The sequence below is a fragment of the Haemaphysalis longicornis genome, unplaced genomic scaffold, assembly GCF_048455015.1.
Source record: "Haemaphysalis longicornis isolate Haplotype H1 unplaced genomic scaffold, Haemaphysalis longicornis Haplotype H1 scaffold_2, whole genome shotgun sequence".
Classification (NCBI taxonomy): Eukaryota; Metazoa; Arthropoda; class Arachnida; order Ixodida; family Ixodidae; genus Haemaphysalis; species Haemaphysalis longicornis.
In genome coordinates this window covers 220764162-220782554 of record NW_027526295.1, presented here as the reverse complement: position 1 = coordinate 220782554, position 18393 = coordinate 220764162, and positions in this window count along the sequence as shown.

Here is an 18393-nt window from a genome sequence, read left to right as displayed (position 1 = left end):
GTCTCGGCATGCGGAAGATATCGAAACCGAGATCGCAGTGAGGATCTTTGCTGCTCCCTGCGATCTCGGTTTTGATATCTCCGCCCAGTCCACTGCTGCTCGCTGTCGTCCACCGTGTAAACAACTACCAACCGGAAGTGGTACACTGGCTGGCTACAAACCAATTGATTCATTCTGGGGTTTAACGCGCCGACACAACGCAGGCGATAAGGCGTGCTGTAGTGGAGGGCTCCAGAGCCCTCCTAGAGGGCTCCGGAATTTCGAACACACGGGCGTTTTAATGCGTAGTATTCTTTGCCGTGTAACACCGCAGCAAGGACCGTGTAGCGCCCTGCATTTGCACAATAATGAAGATCTCGCGAAAGTTCCAAATGTAATCGTTGTAATATTGTAAATAGAGATTATTGGTCGGAAGAAATTTTGAAAAACTAAAAAATAAACACATATATTTAAAAATTACGGTAAATGTCAGAACGTATACCGTATCGCATTTCCACAAATGAAGATTTCGCGAAAATTTTACCTGTAATTGTTATAATAGCGTAATTTGAGATGATTGGTCGGACATGATTTAGAAAAACAAAAAAAAAATGGCTGGAAAAAACTCACACTGAAGACAGGCGGCAGAAGAATTCTACGCATTGGTAGACAATTCTCTGAATTTCTGCAGAATTTTTTGCTTCTAGCCTTCATCAGAAAAGCGGCTTCGCGGCCGGGAATCGAACCCGCACCCTGGTTACTAATCAAGAAACCCCTTAGACTATGCTCGTGTGAATACGGTTGCTGGTGTTTCGCAGTTCTCGTTAACTGCACCGTCACTGGAGACCACGCACTGGGCTCATCCCCGACGGCTCGTTACAGCACGCGGATTTAGCATACGCGCACAGACGGTGCTAACAAGGGTACTAACGGCAAGAACATGGGTGAGAATTTCCTGATATTTCGGAGGGGATAAAACGTCTAATGAATGCCCAGTGCGGCAGCGGGCTCCAAATAATGGCCGCTTACGACGTCATGGTCTTTGTTCCCTCACCACTTACAACTAGCCAAGAACCACCAAACACACGTAAAGCACGTGGCCATCATTTCCACCGCTCTGCATTTTCCAATCTTCTTTTTTGTGTGTGAGCGGAGGAAGATGACGGATATGAAAGGCCGCTTATAAAAGTATGTTTTCTGTGGCGGAACAAACAGGCCAGTACGGCAAGAACATCCGCTTCGGTTGTGATGTCGCTACCCTGACGTGCAACAAACCGCATATTCGGAGAATGTAAGCTAAACAAACGGCTTTAAACGGCGCAGATTTGTGTACTCTTGCCTTTTCAATATGAAGCGCTAGCCTTTATGACTGCGATAGTTAACACTGGTTACCTCGATGCTTGACGCTCTAGATGGGATTGATTAAGTTGGAATGACGAACGCTTGAGAGTGAAACTCCAGCATTAGCCCTTTTTTATAAACAAATGAAGCTTTTGTCAGAGTTGAAAGCAAGTATCAGAGTTTTCACTGAATCTGTATGGTGGGAGCATGACGCGGAGTTAGTAACCCCTTGGCAGTGGACCACGTCACCGGGACAGTCACCAGTTTTTCTCGCGCTAACGACAACGCATTACAGCCTCTTTAACACGTAAGCATTCTTACCCCCCCACCACCAAACGTGCACACCGCGTCCACAGAAAAATGCATAATTGGCAAAGCTAACACATTTAATCGTTATAATAATGGGAATGGATAAGATCGGCGCAAGGAAATGAAAATAAACAAATTACAAATAAAAAACAAATATATCGATTTTATACACCGTCCTCACGAGACATATTGAACAATAAAACAGAACCCCGGAGACTCACCGTGAAACAGAATTACAAATATCTTGAAAAAACACCAACCGTGCAGCCTTAAATCTGCCCCTAAACGCATATATCGCGAAGTTAGCATGTTTAACCGCTATAATAGTTGAAATGGAGGTAACTGGCGGGACAAAATTTTAACAATAAAGCAAGACAAATTGTGGCGGCATACTTTAACTCCCTTGCCATTATAACAATGCGGTGAATTTCATTTGCGCTAAAATATTTTTAAACAGTAGTGAGCACACTTTTTTGTAGTGCGAAGCACTCCATTCGTAGTTGTGTTAAAACCCACAGCTGTTGATTTATTTTCTCCGGAGCTCCTTTTCCGCCTTGTGCTAAAAATAGACGCTTTCCAGAAAAGCGTAGGTGAGCTCGAATTTGACTGCTGCTAAGAATGAAGTTCCCTGACCTTAGGATTATCAAACGACGGCGTTCACTGTATGATGAAGCATACAGCCTTGGTAAAAGAGCCGGCTTGACAGCAGTGTATTGAACGTTAAATTGTGACTGCCTAGACAATGAAGTGTTCATGTTAAGGCAAATAAGCTCAGTCTGATTTGTTTGGCTGTACAATCTTGCTGGTATTTCTATTTATTAGATGTTTCAAGGCGCCTTAAAATTCAGGAACCAGCACTTCGTTGTGACCAACATGTGCCTAAAGAATAAATTTATTAAATTCCGTGCCTGGCTTTTGTAGAATTTACTTTAAACTAAAGCTTCCTTTTTACGACGGAGAATGTGAAGGAAAACAAACTGATCAGTAGGACAAGTTTCTGGAGTCACCAGGTTTCTACTTTATGTCCTGAACAAGGCTCATATTTAGGAAAAAAGCCAAAGAAATTAATTTAGCAGAAGATTCTGAACCTACAAGGCGAATTATTCTGCATTCAAAATCAGGGATTTAGGTTTTATTACATGAACGTTTATGTTCTACCTTTACTTGACAGATAACTGTCGATTTTATAATGTTTTTTTTTTCTATTTCAGATTCTAAGCCTTATTATTCGTTTGGTAAACCATGTTGAACAATTCCACGCCACCTCAAGGAGTTAAAGCTTTTTTCTCCCCGAAGCTCTTTTCCCAAACCTTCCTTTTTGTCGAAGCCGCGCAATTGCACAGAGTGAGCGGCGCTGTATGAGCGGCTTCTCACAGCAGACTCGTCGCGTATATTTTACGAATTCCCAGTTTGCTTTTGAGAGCGTGTCTCCTCTAGTGGCTACCAAAACTTTTTTATGCCATGGCTCAAAGAATTCCGAGTACAAGAGATTTGTCATCTGTGACGTAATACGAAGCTAGAAATAACGATCACGAATCCCCATAGGATGTCTTTGGAATGGCGCGCCCGAAAGGGCCAAAAGACCTTCAACGAATGTTTCCAATTCTGTCATCATTATTTCTCAGTGCACCCTTCGTTGAAGCAGCGCAAAAATAAAACATGTCACTGTTTTTTTAGTTTACGGATATAAGAACCGCACACCTAGAGGCTTCCTTGCAATGTGTGGTCTGTGGCTTAGACGTGAGGATTTGTCGTGTTTGTGAGAGCTCACAGCAAAAGGCTTCATCACAGAATCGTAGGTGGTCCAAATGACAAGAAGGTTGTCCATAAACTTTCTATCGATATATTACCCCCGGCTAAAAAGGGAAAAAAATAAGTCAGGTTTCTTGCCGACCGTTGAAAGACTGAAGAATGTCTATAACGGCTTCTGTAAAAAAGATAGGATCGGGGAACCTGCCTAGTGGGAACTGTCGGATATATGCGCAAGCCCTTCTGTTACACGTTCAGCCTCTTGAAAACCGGCTTCCGTACGCTACAGAAATAGCCAGTGGGGAAGCCATCTTTAAGGGCAATTTAAGTAGTCTTATAAACAGTAGGAAGGTCCCACAGCCTCTATTGAATACCTCCAAAGACGTTGAGTGTCCGTATAAAAATCTACACAGTGAGCCCCTGGAAAGTCCGCTTCCCTATTAAGCGAAATGTAGTGATGAGAAGAGAGAAGAGAGAGAAAGACAGAAAGAAAGAGAGAGAGAGAGAGAGAGAGAGAGAGAGAGAGAGAGAGAGAGAGAGAGAGATGGAGGAGGAGGGAGGAGAAAGACAGAAAGAGAGAGAGAGAGAGAGAGAGAGAGAGAGAGAGAGAGAGAGAGAGAGAGAGAGAGAGAGACGGTGGAGAAGGGAGGGAGGAGGAGGGGGGAAAGAGTACTTTATTGAGCATAAAAGTGGGTGGCTCTATTAGTCCCGACATCCGCGAAGCAGCGTAGCAGCCTAAGCGCGAGCGATGAGGCGTTTCTTCCTTGCACCGTTAGCTGACCACCTCTCCCTTCCACTGCTCATGGGAATGGGAGGAGGATGGGAGGGGGGAGAGAAATAGATATTTATTTATCGGACAGGTTTACTCCCAACATAAGGGGAGCTGGTTAGTCCAAAGATTGATGTATGCGAAAGGTACTGTGGCTTTCTTAAGAATAAACGAGGTAATTAAACTTAGATTGAAAGGATCATTGCTGAAACATGTCCTGTGCGCTCAGTGTACACTACGATATGTACAGTCATGAACAAATGAAATGTGCACACGATAATAGGAACTGGAATACGCAAATAACGTGATTTCTTTCCATGTAAGTCATGTAAAGTATATATACAGTATATACACTACAGTATATACACTGCATATTCCCAGTACATATACACTATATGTACAATATATACACTAACCCGCACCAACCGTAGGCCATTAAAATTTGTGCACCTATACACGGTACGCATACACACGCTTTCTTGAAGCATCGGAGCGTAATATAGTATTCCTACATGCATCTTTGTACAAATGATACAAAACGAACATAGTGAAGTGCACCTACGTCCGCCTATATGCAGTGAAGCACGTAACCTCGATGTGTGTTGCCCCACATTTTTGACAATATATTGAGACTGAAATGAAAGTATGAAGCTTGAGAAAGCACTGTGGAAGATAATCAGGCATTTAAAATAACATGTTGCACCAATCAGCCGCAAGTATGTTGTAAGAGTTTTGTTAAATACAATTACTAACGTTTCTCGAGCAGAACACATTTTTGTTCAAATAAGCGGGAGTTTTTATTCTATATATTTCTGTCTAATTTTTCTCCTTGTCGTACAGTCGGCGCAATCGAGGTCAGTTTCGTTTTACAGCGTCCCTTTCAGGAACATACTCAATGCAGTTGAGGCACAGGATTCGCTTCCAAGCCTTTCACTAGCTTTTCTTCTTCCTACGCAATCAGTCGCACCACGCCTTTGCTCGACGAGATGCGGGACCTAAGGGATCACGGGCACGCTCCTCCAGAAAAGAGGGGAAGGTATAGGAACCCTGGCAGGGAGAAAGCTGCAGGCGGATAAACGACCCTGATATCGGCATCCCGTTCATCGGAGCCGCGGCGTTCGTTCTCTGGCAGCGCCGTTAAAGATTCATTCTCTACCGCGCAAAATGGCGCCTCCTGTAGGAATAAAGGCGAATCTGATAGAAGGTCGTACCGTACTCAGCCGTTGGGCATCTGAGAGCGTGTGTGCCCTCCTTCACTAAGGCGAGAAGAGGAAACGCGGGGCGCTCCTTAAAGCGGCTGAGTCTTCCGAAGCCTCCTCCCGCTCCCTCCCTTTTGTTTCTGTCTCTCTTGCACTTGCGCCGCTAAGTTGGAGCGTACAAAAGCCGCACCTTCACTGCGAACTTCGAGAATTCCCAACTTTGCAAATACGGGGTATCGGCACGTGAGGACAAGGGTTAGATTATTTGTTATCATTTTGTCTTCCCGAAATCTTTTCGGCTCTTTTTGTTTTTCTTCCTCGTTGTGATTACCACTCAATACTTTTTAAAGTCCACAAAAGAGGTGCATTTCTTCCGAAAAGCCACACTATTCATGGCTGACCCCAATTCGAAATGCCTGTAAAAAAGGAGCAAAGCTTGGCCCCCCTTTGAGCAACGTGCGAAAGCCACGTAAAGTGAAAGTAGAAAGCGTGTGTTCTGGTGAGCGCAAGAAAAGAGGAGCTTGTTTATGATGCATTTGAGAGAGAACGGTTGGGTCGGCTTTTTAAAGGCGAAAGCCTTAAATGCCCCATCCTGCGAAAAGGCGTCGTCGTTGTAGTTGTTTTAGCTGTCCAGTCAAGAGAAAGGCCGCCGTCGTGAGGAGTAAGTGAAAAAAAAAAAAACATTTATCTGATCCCACAGAATTGCAACATGGGTCTGCACAGTAGCATAGCACAGTAGCACAGTAGCTCTACCAACTGTGCTACCATTTTTATTTTCAAGTGGTAGTCACAACACATATTCACAACTGAACATATACAGATGGGCTGAATACAAGATGAAAAACAAACCTAAACACAATGAACAATTATGAACATTTGGTGTAAAACGGGGGCAACAGTGAACAACTACTGAGCAGGGGATACCAGTCAGGGCGGAAATCAACATGGACGCGCAGCCATCTTTAATATAAATGATCATTTAGCAGAAGTGGGATATGGAAGGAGCCATCGGCTCAGCGTGTCTATTCCGCATTCGCGTTTTCCATAAACTATGCAACGCCAACACACACACACACAAAAAACAATCTTATGAGATATCACCGTTTTTGGATGCTACAAGACGCCTTACACTCTGTGGAGTCGATTTATCAGTACTTCTTCAGAGTTCTTTTCGGGACATCCAAAGACAGTATGCATGCTTACAATTTATGCAGCAGTGCTGAGTTGTTTCCGGTACATCGCACAGGTGACAGTTCAGCGAAAACACAAAAATTATCCGGCTGCGCAGCCGCGTCTTAACTGGCAAAGTTTGGGTATGAAGTCTGAAGAACGTTTTTATTGAGTGAGACAGCGTCATTTTTCGGAAACGTAAAAGCACATCTTATCCAGGCAAGGTTGAATAAACGGTTCTATACAGTGGTACTGGAAAAAGCATGAAAATTAAGTCCTTGTAGAGTTAAACACTAGACCCAATAAACATACAATCTGGTGGAAACCGAGCCAACAAAAACCGTATTGAAGTCTACACTTCATGCATAAGCCCTCACAAACAAGGTCTGGGAGAAAATGACGATGACACAACAAGGTTAGGCAAAACATCGGCGAGGTTAACTAGCAAAAAGGGCCAGAGACAGGGTTGGATGAGACCCGAAAAAAATTGGCTGGGATTACGACACTCCTTAATGCGATATTTAGGCGCAGCTATTTAGCTGTTTCTTTGTACTGTGCGAAATATGGTAAGGAAAGAACTGGAGACGGACATATTTGTATGGGTACAGAAAACTTGTATTTGCAGTGGCTGACGAAGCACACGCACCGGCTGCCTATATCATTGTTCAGCACTCACTCGGGGTTCTGGCGTCGGCGTTACTGGGCCTACGCTCTCGCAGCTCGTTTAGCTGCAGCGGCTGACGAAGCGCACGACCGGTTGCCTCAGTCGCAGTTCAGCACTCACTCCTGATGGCTGCCGTGCGCTGAGGCAGCACTCACTCGTGAGTTCTCTCGACGGCAGCTATGGTGAGCCTCTGCGTCGGAGGCGCGAAGTGTATCTCAGGAAGGGACCACGAACTGCGTCTTAAGCGAACGCACATCTTCGTCACGCGCACGCCCCCCTCACGTTTTCGCCAAGCGTCGCGCAGTCGAGCGCCTAGTGCGGGAACAGCATACTGACCCCCCCCCCCCCCCCCCACTTCCCCCGCACACTTTCAAAGAAGCGCCTCGTACCGCCACGGCCAACCGCCCTCCCCTCCCAATTTCACGACAGCCTCCTTCTTTGCTTTCTTTCACTCTTTCGTCTTGCCATCGTTCTCTCGATAACGAAGACGGCGACGCAGCTCAGAAAAGGGACGGGTGCCAAAGGGCTGCGCCTTTGAAAGGAGAACTGTGCAAGTATTTGCAGCACAAAGAAAAGAGTTAAGCCCAGCCCACAAGTGCGGACTGGTCTAAAAAGGTTATCACGCCTCATTGGCTCCATCGTAGATGACCAATTCGAATTCCAATTTCGTGCCTTCTCCCCCTTTGCCGCGCCTCGGGAAGAAAACAAAGAAAAGAAATGGGGGGAACGATTCCTGCTCCAGCTAGGCTATAACTGGGTTAAAGCCCATGTAAAATAATCAAACGGGGCTTAAAACAAGTGAACAGTTTTAAGGGAAAGCCAATTTGAACACTTGACTCCAAGCAAAATGAAGAATTTGCATGACTTAGACAAATTTTGACGTAAAGAACATGTTAAAGACCAATTTTGACGTAAAGAACATGTTATATGCCTGGGCCCTCTAAAAATCAGCAGGTTATGTGCCACTAAAGCCTGGGAATAACCACGAAGGGCGTAAGTTCGCCCAGGCCAATAGCAGGCTCTGTGTCGTTAGGAGTCGAGCGGAACGCAAATATATTCACGTGGTGCCCGGGATCATTGGATGCCGGCATACTCGATTGATGTTACTTTAGTGGCCATGAGCCGAGACAAAACGCAGAGTTCTTCAAATGGGTGATTTTGGCACCACGAACTAACCCAAATTTATTGTCATAGAAATAACTTTATCAATGCTCGGTTTATTACTATTTCAAGGGAAAATAAATATAAACGAGACCTGAAAGACTTATAAAACTATCCTGAAAGTATATCGGGGCCAGGGATGTTGGATACGGGAGGCTGGTCGACCGCGGCCTCTATCTCATGTCGTGTAATAGGGCCACTTATAATAAAACTGTCATCATCTGCCAATGGGTGTACTAGAGAGACAAAACTAGAGCACTGCACGGGCCTGATTTTAAGGCCCGAGCCCGGCCCGAGCCCGCTTGGCGAAGCCCGAGCCCGACCCGGGCCCGTAACACCTAGCCCGAGCCCGGTCCAGGCCCGGGCATTCATAAGTGAGCCTGGCCCGAGCCCGGCCCGGGCCCGCCATCTCAAGCCCGGGCCCGGCCCGGCCCGGTAATTTATTTTTTGGCCTAGGCACGGCCCGCACGTGTGTGACCAGGCCCGGTCTTTGACGCTAAAGAAAATTTGTTTATTATATTCCGGGCGATCAGACGGAGCATCTAGTCTGTACAAGCACGTCATGAACTGAAACGCAAAAACACCCGCATTTCCCCGAAGGGGAGCATGGGGAAGTGCGAATGCACGGGTGATGCTATGAGGGGGAGTTATGTTGAACTGTGTTGGCATTCGCCCGTTAGTTGCATTTAACACACCCGCGTGATCAAGTGGGGATTCACACACCCCGTTAGTCATTCTCTGGAAATCTTGGTGAATTAAAGTGTATGTTCGAGGAGATCACACACACACCACGACCGGGTCCGAGGGCTTTACGCGCCTGGCCACACTCTCCATCGCCGCGTCCACGTATTCGACGACGTCGTCGCGCGAGATGTTTGGCGCGAGGTAGAGGGTGACGACCACGATTCCGTCGCCCGAGTACGCGTCGGTGTAGACGGCACTGTACGGCGACTCGTCCCTGACCGGCGAGGTGGACACGGCGTGCGACACGAGGTTCGCGTAGACGTGACCGACGAGGTAGACGCCGCAGTACTCGCCCCGACTTCCGCTCCTGGCGAAGCAGCAGTCGTCGATGGGGAAGTGGGAATGCACGGGTGATGCGAAAGAATTCTTCTTGGCCAATCGCCCTAAGTGGGTATGTGCTAAAGAAATAAGGAACTCTTCTTGGCCAATCGCCCCAAGTGGGTATGTGGTGCGGACGGACGGACGGCGGTGGACGCGTGATTCAGGGTCGCTTAAGAAGTGCATTCGCACTTAAAAAATAAGGGTTTAAAAGTGCACATAGTTTAGCTTGCACTGTCTGCAGTTCGTGCCACATCAACGTAATAAAGTAATAATAGCTCGTATTCTTACAAGAGAGACATCATCACCTTTGATGACCAGACACTTGGCAACTTCACGTGGTTGTCTCGGCCACAAGTTGGTATTGCTGACATTTTTCGATCCGCATTTGAACCAACGAGTATGTACGCGCGTTGAAGCACTTCACATGCAGTGGTCGTTAAGCGGTGGTGTTTCTCTGGCATGCGTGTTTTATTCCCGGCCACGGCAGCCGCATTTTGATTGGTGCGACATCTAAAACACACGTGTACATATAGACATAGGTTCACAGCTCGAGAATGTCTGAATTAAGTCTTTCCCCTCTTGGGCATTCCTTGTAATCGTATTTTGGTATGTTATACAACAAAATAGAAAATCTTGATGCTGTACAAGAAATGTCTTTAAAATTGCAGTATAGTGACCATCAGACCTAGCAAAGCACGTTTTTAAAATAATGCGTACAACTAACAGCAAGAAGCGCGCAAAAATAAACTAAGAATATTCATTTTGATGCTCTTTTCTACACCACGTCGGACCTATTAACGGCCGTGCCTATGAATTCAAGCCCGAGCCCAGCCCGGGCCCACGGCGTCGAGCCCGAGCCCGGCCCGGGCCCGCGGCGTCGAGCCCGAGCCCGGCCCGGGCCCGCGGCGTCGAGCCCGAGCCCGGCCCGGGCCCGCCAATAATCGACTTCGGGCGGCCCGGCCCGGCCCGCGGGCCGGGTCGGGCCCGGGCTTTCGGGCCGGCCCGGGCCCGTGCAGTGCTCTAGTCGCTGGCTCTTGTCGGGCAGTTCACGTTCAGCGCGGCATGGGTAGGCCAAGTGTGGTTCTCTCCGCAGAAAAGCGGGCAGGCATAGAGGAACGTAAACATCCCGATAATGGCAGAAGAATGATCTACAATAACGTGTATCCAAATTTTGCGGTTGGGCAAAGCTCAGCGTAATGAAAGGGCTTCGTTTTGGTAGATCGGTGGTTTTTTGTTTTCATTTCGCTAATTGCGTCTTGATTTTGGCACTAGTGTTTTCGTTCAGTTTTACGGTCATTGCGTTCTGCTGTGGGTCGTTATTGTTTTAGTTTAATGATTAAATGCGTTAATGGTTTTAACTGTTTTTAATCCGTTAACTGTTAATTGTTTTAACAGTTAACTGTGTTAACTGTTTTTAAGCGTTAACGGTTAACTGTGTTAACCATTAATTAGTAATTTTACGCACGTGCCGGGCGTAACACGGTTAGTGTTGTTGGGTACACAGCAGAAAATGCCTACGCATAATGATTACGCGAGGAGTGAACAGAAAAGCACGCGCAATATGCAACAGCACGAACAAAGTTGGGTGTAGAATCCGGGAAGTCAAGCCTGGTGGGTCATGCAGGTAACGACAAGACAAAGGCAATATAGACAATATAGATTCCAACTCCCTTGTTGGTAAGCGAGCAAGTATGCGGGAATCATTGTGTGCATTTGGTAAAGTTTAAAGTGCGCCCGAAACCGGTGTTCCTTGATAGAAAGCGGGCTGTGTTTTTGTATATGATAAGTACATAACCCAACAATGTCTTCTGAAAAAAAAAAAAAACGGAGTAGGAAAAGGGTGCTCTGCTGGCGGCAACCGACCAATGACGTGGCGGGCAAGCGCCCGGGCGGTATTTTGATTATCGCATGCAGCCCGTGCGATGTGCGGAACCATTGACCTCAAAGACAAGGGGACACGTGAGACAGTGAGACGCAAGCTCCGCTTGCAGAAGAGGCCATTCGAAGCAGTATACGCCATTCCAAGTAGCACTTTCCGCACGGTCTGATTGCTCACTTCACCGTGTGGCGTTTCTTCCATTCCGTTCAATCGCCCAACGCCTGTGCATTATATGCTCAAACAAGGAATGGGGGGGGGGGGGGGGTGAGGGGCGTTTACGTAAGCACACCTTCATTACAGCTGCTGACAATTGTCTGCACGGGTCACGTTCAGCTCATGGCGGTTGTGCGACAATTTCCTTTTTTATCGAGGGAGGATGTGAGACGGTGCGACTTGCTTCGTTTCTTTTTTTCTTGGAGGGTTCTGTGGAGGGGGCCCAGGCGGGCAAGGGAGCAGTGGCAAGGGCAGTATTTCATTACCTTCCAGACTCAATATGTTGTCGCGGTTGGAGTCATGACCCGGGAGGGGCCTTGTGTCGCTGTATTGCATGTTCTGATTCTAAAAGTTTCGCGCTTACTTCTTGACCGTACCATAGTCCCGGCCTCTAAGCGGTAAGCAAAAGGTCGGAATCGAACACGTAAACACTTGAGATCAGCTGTCCTGGTTGGCCACCAGTCTTGTGCGCGTCACATTGTGCCCCTTCCACCATAAAATTTTGACCTGTTTACTTCGTCCTTTCTCGAGCAGAACAAACACAAAGAACTTAGCAACCGACGTACCAAACATACATACACACAGTCAAAACACTCTGCTACGTAAGATTACAAGGGCATCACGTACTTTTGAGCGGCTGTTGTGCACCTGGTCTACAGATGGGCCATCACGTTCCGGTGTCACGCAGCATGAACTATTCCACAACTTTTGAGTTTCCCATTCGGGTTTCGTGAATTTTGTGAGGCGAGCACAGTGCTCTTCAAAGCTCCCAATTTCTGAACAATCACCAAAAGTGTATGAGCCACGAAGAAAGCCACAACAACAACAACGACAAAAACTTCTGCTCTACACAGGAAACGTGGGAAAATCTTTGCTTAGAAGCCTCAACACCCTTCACAACATTGAGAGCGAAATTCGTGACACTTGCGTGGAAGAAATTGCTACCATAAAATGCCAACTTCAGGCGTTCGAAGCGCAACGATATCGGAATGTGCGTGTGCGGTGCCTTAGCAAGCGTGCTATGCACTACGAGAATCCGGCACGCCAGGCTTTACTTGACCATTACCGACACGCTTCCACTAAGTTCATCCCGGACAAAAATTCAAATGGGGCTTTTTGAACTAACAGAGAAAAGATTTTATCCGAATTGGAAAATTATTATAAGGAACTATTCTATGGTGTCTGTGATCCCATAGATAGTGTGACCTTTTTGGGCGTTTTGTCTAGAGCACTGCACGGGCCCGGGCCGGCCCGAAAGCCCGGGCCCGAAGTCGATTATTGGCGGGCCCGGGCCGGGCCCGGGCTCAATGCCGCGGGCCCGGGCCGGGCTCGGGCTCGACGCCGCGGGCCCGGGCCGGGCTCGGGCTCGACGCCGTGGGCCCGGGCTGGGCTCGGGCTTGAATTCATAGGCACGGCCGTTAATAGGTCCGACGTGGTGTAGAAAAGAGCATCAAAATGAATATTCTTAGTTTATTTTTGCGCGCTTCTTGCTGTTAGTTGTACGCATTATTTTAAAAACGTGCTTTGCTAGGTCTGATGGTCACTATACTGCAATTTTAAAGACATTTCTTGTACAGCATCAAGATTTTCTATTTTGTTGTATAACATACCAAAATACGATTACAAGGAATGCCCAAGAGGGGAAAGACTTAATTCAGACATTCTCGAGCTGTGAACCTATGTCTATATGTACACGTGTGTTTTAGATGTCGCACCAATCAAAATGCGGCTGCCGTGGCCGGGAATCAAACACGCATGCCAGAGAAACACCACCGCTTAACGACCACTGCATGTGAAGTGCTTCAACGCGCGTACATACTCGTTGGTTCAAATGCGGATCGAAAAATGTCAGCAATACCAACTTGTGGCCGAGACAACCACGTGAAGTTGCCAAGTGTCTGGTCATCAAAGGTGATGATGTCTCTCTTGTAAGAATACGAGCTATTATTACTTTATTACGTTGATGTGGCACGAACTGCAGACAGTGCAAGCTAAACTATGTGCACTTTTAAACCCTTATTTTTTAAGTGCGAATGCACTTCTTAAGCGACCCTGAATCACGCGTCCACCGCCGTCCGTCCGTCCGCACCACATACCCACTTGGGGCGATTGGCCAAGAAGAGTTCCTTATTTCTTTAGCACATACCCACTTAGGGCGATTGGCCAAGAAGAATTCTTTCGCATCACCCGTGCATTCCCACTTCCCCATCGACGACTGCTGCTTCGCCAGGAGCGGAAGTCGGGGCGAGTACTGCGGCGTCTACCTCGTCGGTCACGTCTACGCGAACCTCGTGTCGCACGCCGTGTCCACCTCGCCGGTCAGGGACGAGTCGCCGTACAGTGCCGTCTACACCGACGCGTACTCGGGCGACGGAATCGTGGTCGTCACCCTCTACCTCGCGCCAAACATCTCGCGCGACGACGTCGTCGAATACGTGGACGCGGCGATGGAGAGTGTGGCCAGGCGCGTAAAGCCCTCGGACCCGGTCGTGGTGTGTGTGTGATCTCCTCGAACATACACTTTAATTCACCAAGATTTCCAGAGAATGACTAACGGGGTGTGTGAATCCCCACTTGATCACGCGGGGGTGTTAAATGCAACTAACGGGCGAATGCCAACACAGTTCAACATAACTCCCCCTCATAGCATCACCCGTGCATTCGCACTTCCCCATGCTCCCCTTCGGGGAAATGCGGGTGTTTTTGCGTTTCAGTTCATGACGTGCTTGTACAGACTAGATGCTCCGTCTGATCGCCCGGAATTTAATAAACAAATTTTCTTTAGCGTCAAAGACCGGGCCTGGTCACACACGTGCGGGCCGTGCCTAGGCCAAAAAATAAATTACCGGGCCGGGCCGGGCCCGGGCTTGAGATGGCGGGCCCGGGCCGGGCTCGGGCCAGGCTCACTTATGAATGCCCGGGCCTGGACCGGGCTCGGGCTAGGTGTTACGGGCCCGGGTCGGGCTCGGGCTTCGCCAAGCGGGCTCGGGCCGGGCTCGGGCCTTAAAATCAGGCCCTTGCAGTGCTCTACCAGCGACTGCCCCAGCGATGTGCCGTGATGTGAGCGACGACGCTGATTGGCTGCCTCTGTGGCATGGTTTAGCGCGACACTGGTGCGCGCGCGCCCACGCCAGCTGCAATTGGTGAGCGGGAACGCCGCACGAGCAGCACGTATATTCAATCTACAGCACGCTCTTGAGAATTCGCAGTCACCTAATAGGAATTTTCTCTTAATCAGGAGTGATGTTCTGGTCCCGGCCATTTTACATGTAATTCAATTGAAGAATTCGCTCAGTAATTCGAAGCTACAACCCATTATATGGGGTAATTGGAAGTTATTCCGAATAAAAAGCATCGACAGAACCATCATTTCTCGATAAAATTCAAAATTAAGCGCCAAAACACCACCGTGCTGTGCACTATGTCGTCGCCATTGCCACTTTGGCAGCGCACAGTTGATAAAGCGGCAGTTCAGCTGAGACTGGCACCAGTTTACGCATCTGTTTATGTTCCAGACCTCAACCAATTCGCTGTTGAACACAGCGTCATGTGAGCGGTTAACCTGGATGCCTCAGGCTTTTACTTTAGCGATAGGTCTGAACGATCAGGGTAACCCATGTCGTGCGCTGCAATTGGCGACGACAACTCTGAACAAAACCAAGGGACACCTGTTGCAGACTAATAACAATTCTGTTCTTGTGCTTTGCGTTTTATTTTGGAAATTCAGTTTATTGGAAGTTTCTCGTGGTCCCCGTGGACTTCGTATTAACGGGAGTCGACTCTATAAGCTCAAACAGGAGAACAGTCAACACTTCATCCCTGGCCAGTCTCCCTGAGTCGGTACGTTCCAAATACTTCATGAGTATCAGCACCACAATCATTATCATCATGATCATCATAAGGGCATGTTTATTGACGACACAAATCAGCCAATACAAGCTTCGCATGAATAAACAACAAGTAACCAAAATGCCGATGCGGGGCGCCCCTTCCCACATTGCCTGAAGTACCGTACCATTACACAACGAATAAGGACAGCAAGAGGAAAAAGTGGTTTAGCAGTGGTTTTCCTTTCAGGAAATTCCACTTTTAAATGAGGCAATCTGTTTGAATGAACCTGCCTTTTCTAAAGACGAATGTTGAATTAGTTTTGGCATTTTCTTCGCCAAAAAATAATAAGGCTTTGCTAACAAACGAAAGCTGTTGATCAGCGCCTATTCCCAAGGTTCATAACGCTGTATTTAGTAAGGTGAAACACTTAAATGCCTCATAAAATGAGAAAAGTGACCATCGTCGTCGGCGTCGAAAAGAATGGCACAAAAATGGCTACCACCGTGGGGAGAAAACTACATAAAGGCGCATTTATGTTAATGTAAGATTTTAACCCCGGTATCCAGAGCAGCAGCCCAGTCCGTCACCACTGCGATAACGCGACGCCCTGCTGGAGGGGGAACAAGAATAAGCCTGGTGCGCTCCGCGGGAAAGGCGAACGTGAAGGCATGGGAGTAGAACAGGTTCCCGCGAAGAAGAGCTCAGACTGTGTGGGAAGCTACCGCGGGAATTGTGGCCAGTGTGCCTATCGTTGTTATTTGCGTTAAAATACGAAGAAACAAAAGCATAGAAAGAGAAGCAAAGACTATGTAGCAGTAAATAAGTTGTTGATAATAGCAAGGCTTTCGTCTTCGAAGCACGTAAGCGGACTTATGTTTCCCAGGAAGTTTTAATACGAAAGTGTTTTATTTTTCAATACACAAAGATTTCGCTGACGTCATATCCGTCACGGAAGTGACGCCAGTACAACGAAGCATGATGGTGATGATGATTGCTATTGGTTTCCCCTATGTAGCGGGGTGATGACGTGTCATCTTACCAAAAAAGACGAATATGCCTATGTTTTGTACTCTTGGTTTAATGTTAGCGCTGCATAGGGCAGGCACAAAAAACTTAGGCACAAAATACTTTTTTTCCTGTTACAGGTGGTAACTGTCCTAGGCAATACTCCCCTCTCTGCTTTTCGTCCACTGTCATTCTAATATTCTTTTAGTCGCCTCGACAGCCTTGAAGTTAACTTGCTCTGTGCTACCCTTAAATCCTAGGGCTCCTGGAAGCCGAATATTTCCCGCATGTAGATTTGGATGGATACCCTCGCATTCCAACACTATATGCTGCATAGTTTCTGTTTCGTTTTCGCAGACCACGCATACCCCATCATTTTGTGTATACTGCCTCACAAACCTCTTAGTTCTCAAGCAACCTGCTCTAGCCTCAAAAAGCAAAGCACTGCCCTGGGAATTATCGTAGAAATTTGCCTGTCTGATATCCAATTTCTCAGCCCTGTACATCTCTAACGACGTTTTAGCTTCCATTTTTCCCCTCCATTTATTCGTTTCTATCTGCCTTGCCTCTTTTTTGGTTACCTCAGCTGTTTTGGATTCTCCACTGTTCTTTCCGTATTTCATCATTAGCCTTCTAGTCTTCCTAAACTACTGCGACTCCAGCAAGAGGCTTGTAAAGGGTGCACCCCTGCACACAGGGTCTTCTGGCGGGGAATCAACCTTTAGTACTAAAGAGTGCGTTATACTTACGGTTGTTAGTTTTCGGGTTTTATATTTTTAACACGAAAGTGTTTTATGCCGCGATACCCCAAGATTTCACTGCCGTCCTATCCGTCGCAGAAATGACGCCAGTAAACGTTTGCCGAAGCAACCTGCCAGCAGGACGTCGCTCGCCAAGCACACCCACGAGGCAGCCGCCGACCCGGAAATAATCCGCAGCTGCAGATTTCGCTGCACATTTCGCCTTTGTTGTTTACCGATTCCTACGACAGAGGAATCAACCAGCTTTTTTAAACAGACCGACTCAGTTAATTGCATGGTGGCGTAGGCAAATAACTATTCCGAAAATGTTAACCTAGCTTGGTTCATCTGAGCATGTAGAATGGTATAGGCTAACGACGTGCCGCCCACGCCAATACTTGTCGACAAGTTTGAAGCAAAGCCAGAAGAGAAAAGTGTATTTTCCAGCTCAGGCGTTCGCTCTTGCGTTACTGCAACAGAGCTCGCAGCCTTTCGATCTAGTTTCCTTGCTGGTAGCCCCACACAACATTTTCCAATACTCTCATAATAATGAGTTGTGCTGTTACGTAATGGTGCAGCCATCCGTCCTCGACGCTTTCTGTTTTCAGTTGAAAAAAAAAAAACTTATCGGTCCGCTCCTGTACTTTGTCCTGATTCCTCTTCATCTCGCCTTGAGGAGCTATTCAAAGAATGTACCAGAACTATTTCCGTTTTCCCTTCTGGTTGAAGACTGTTAAGAACGGTGCGACAGGGTATAGACACACCTGCCGTAGCTCACCTTTAGCGAAAGGCGTCTTTTCTAAAGAACATAAACGGGGCTCCTTTCAATAGAACTGCGCGCGGGCTAACAATGTGAACTTTGCAGGCACAATAAGAACATGTGCCTGCGTTCTGCGGGAGCCGAAACAGCAAAAGGAGTATCTGGAGCCAAACCCTCGCTATGGTACCCAATTTAATTGCAGCTTTTTACAAACTCATGCAAAGCTTGCTTTTGGGAGCTGAAAAGTGCTACTTCTTATTTACTGCGTTTCTTATCTGGCACTTGCTTCTTCCATAACAAATTGTCGTTTTTTTTTTCATTTTTGTGGGAAAGCACTATTATCGTATCTGGGCAGATTTTGTGGTTGTAAAAAAAAAACTCCCTCGGCGAAGCCTCCCGTGTTTCCAATTGTTTAACCACTGCACATGTGTTACGTTGGGCGTTAATATGCGACATTCTGTTCGTGGGCCTAACGTAGTGCATTGTCGTCAACCGGTACCCGCAACAGTAAGTACGACGTTGCTTGGCATATCATAAAGCTCAACTTGAATATTTCCCA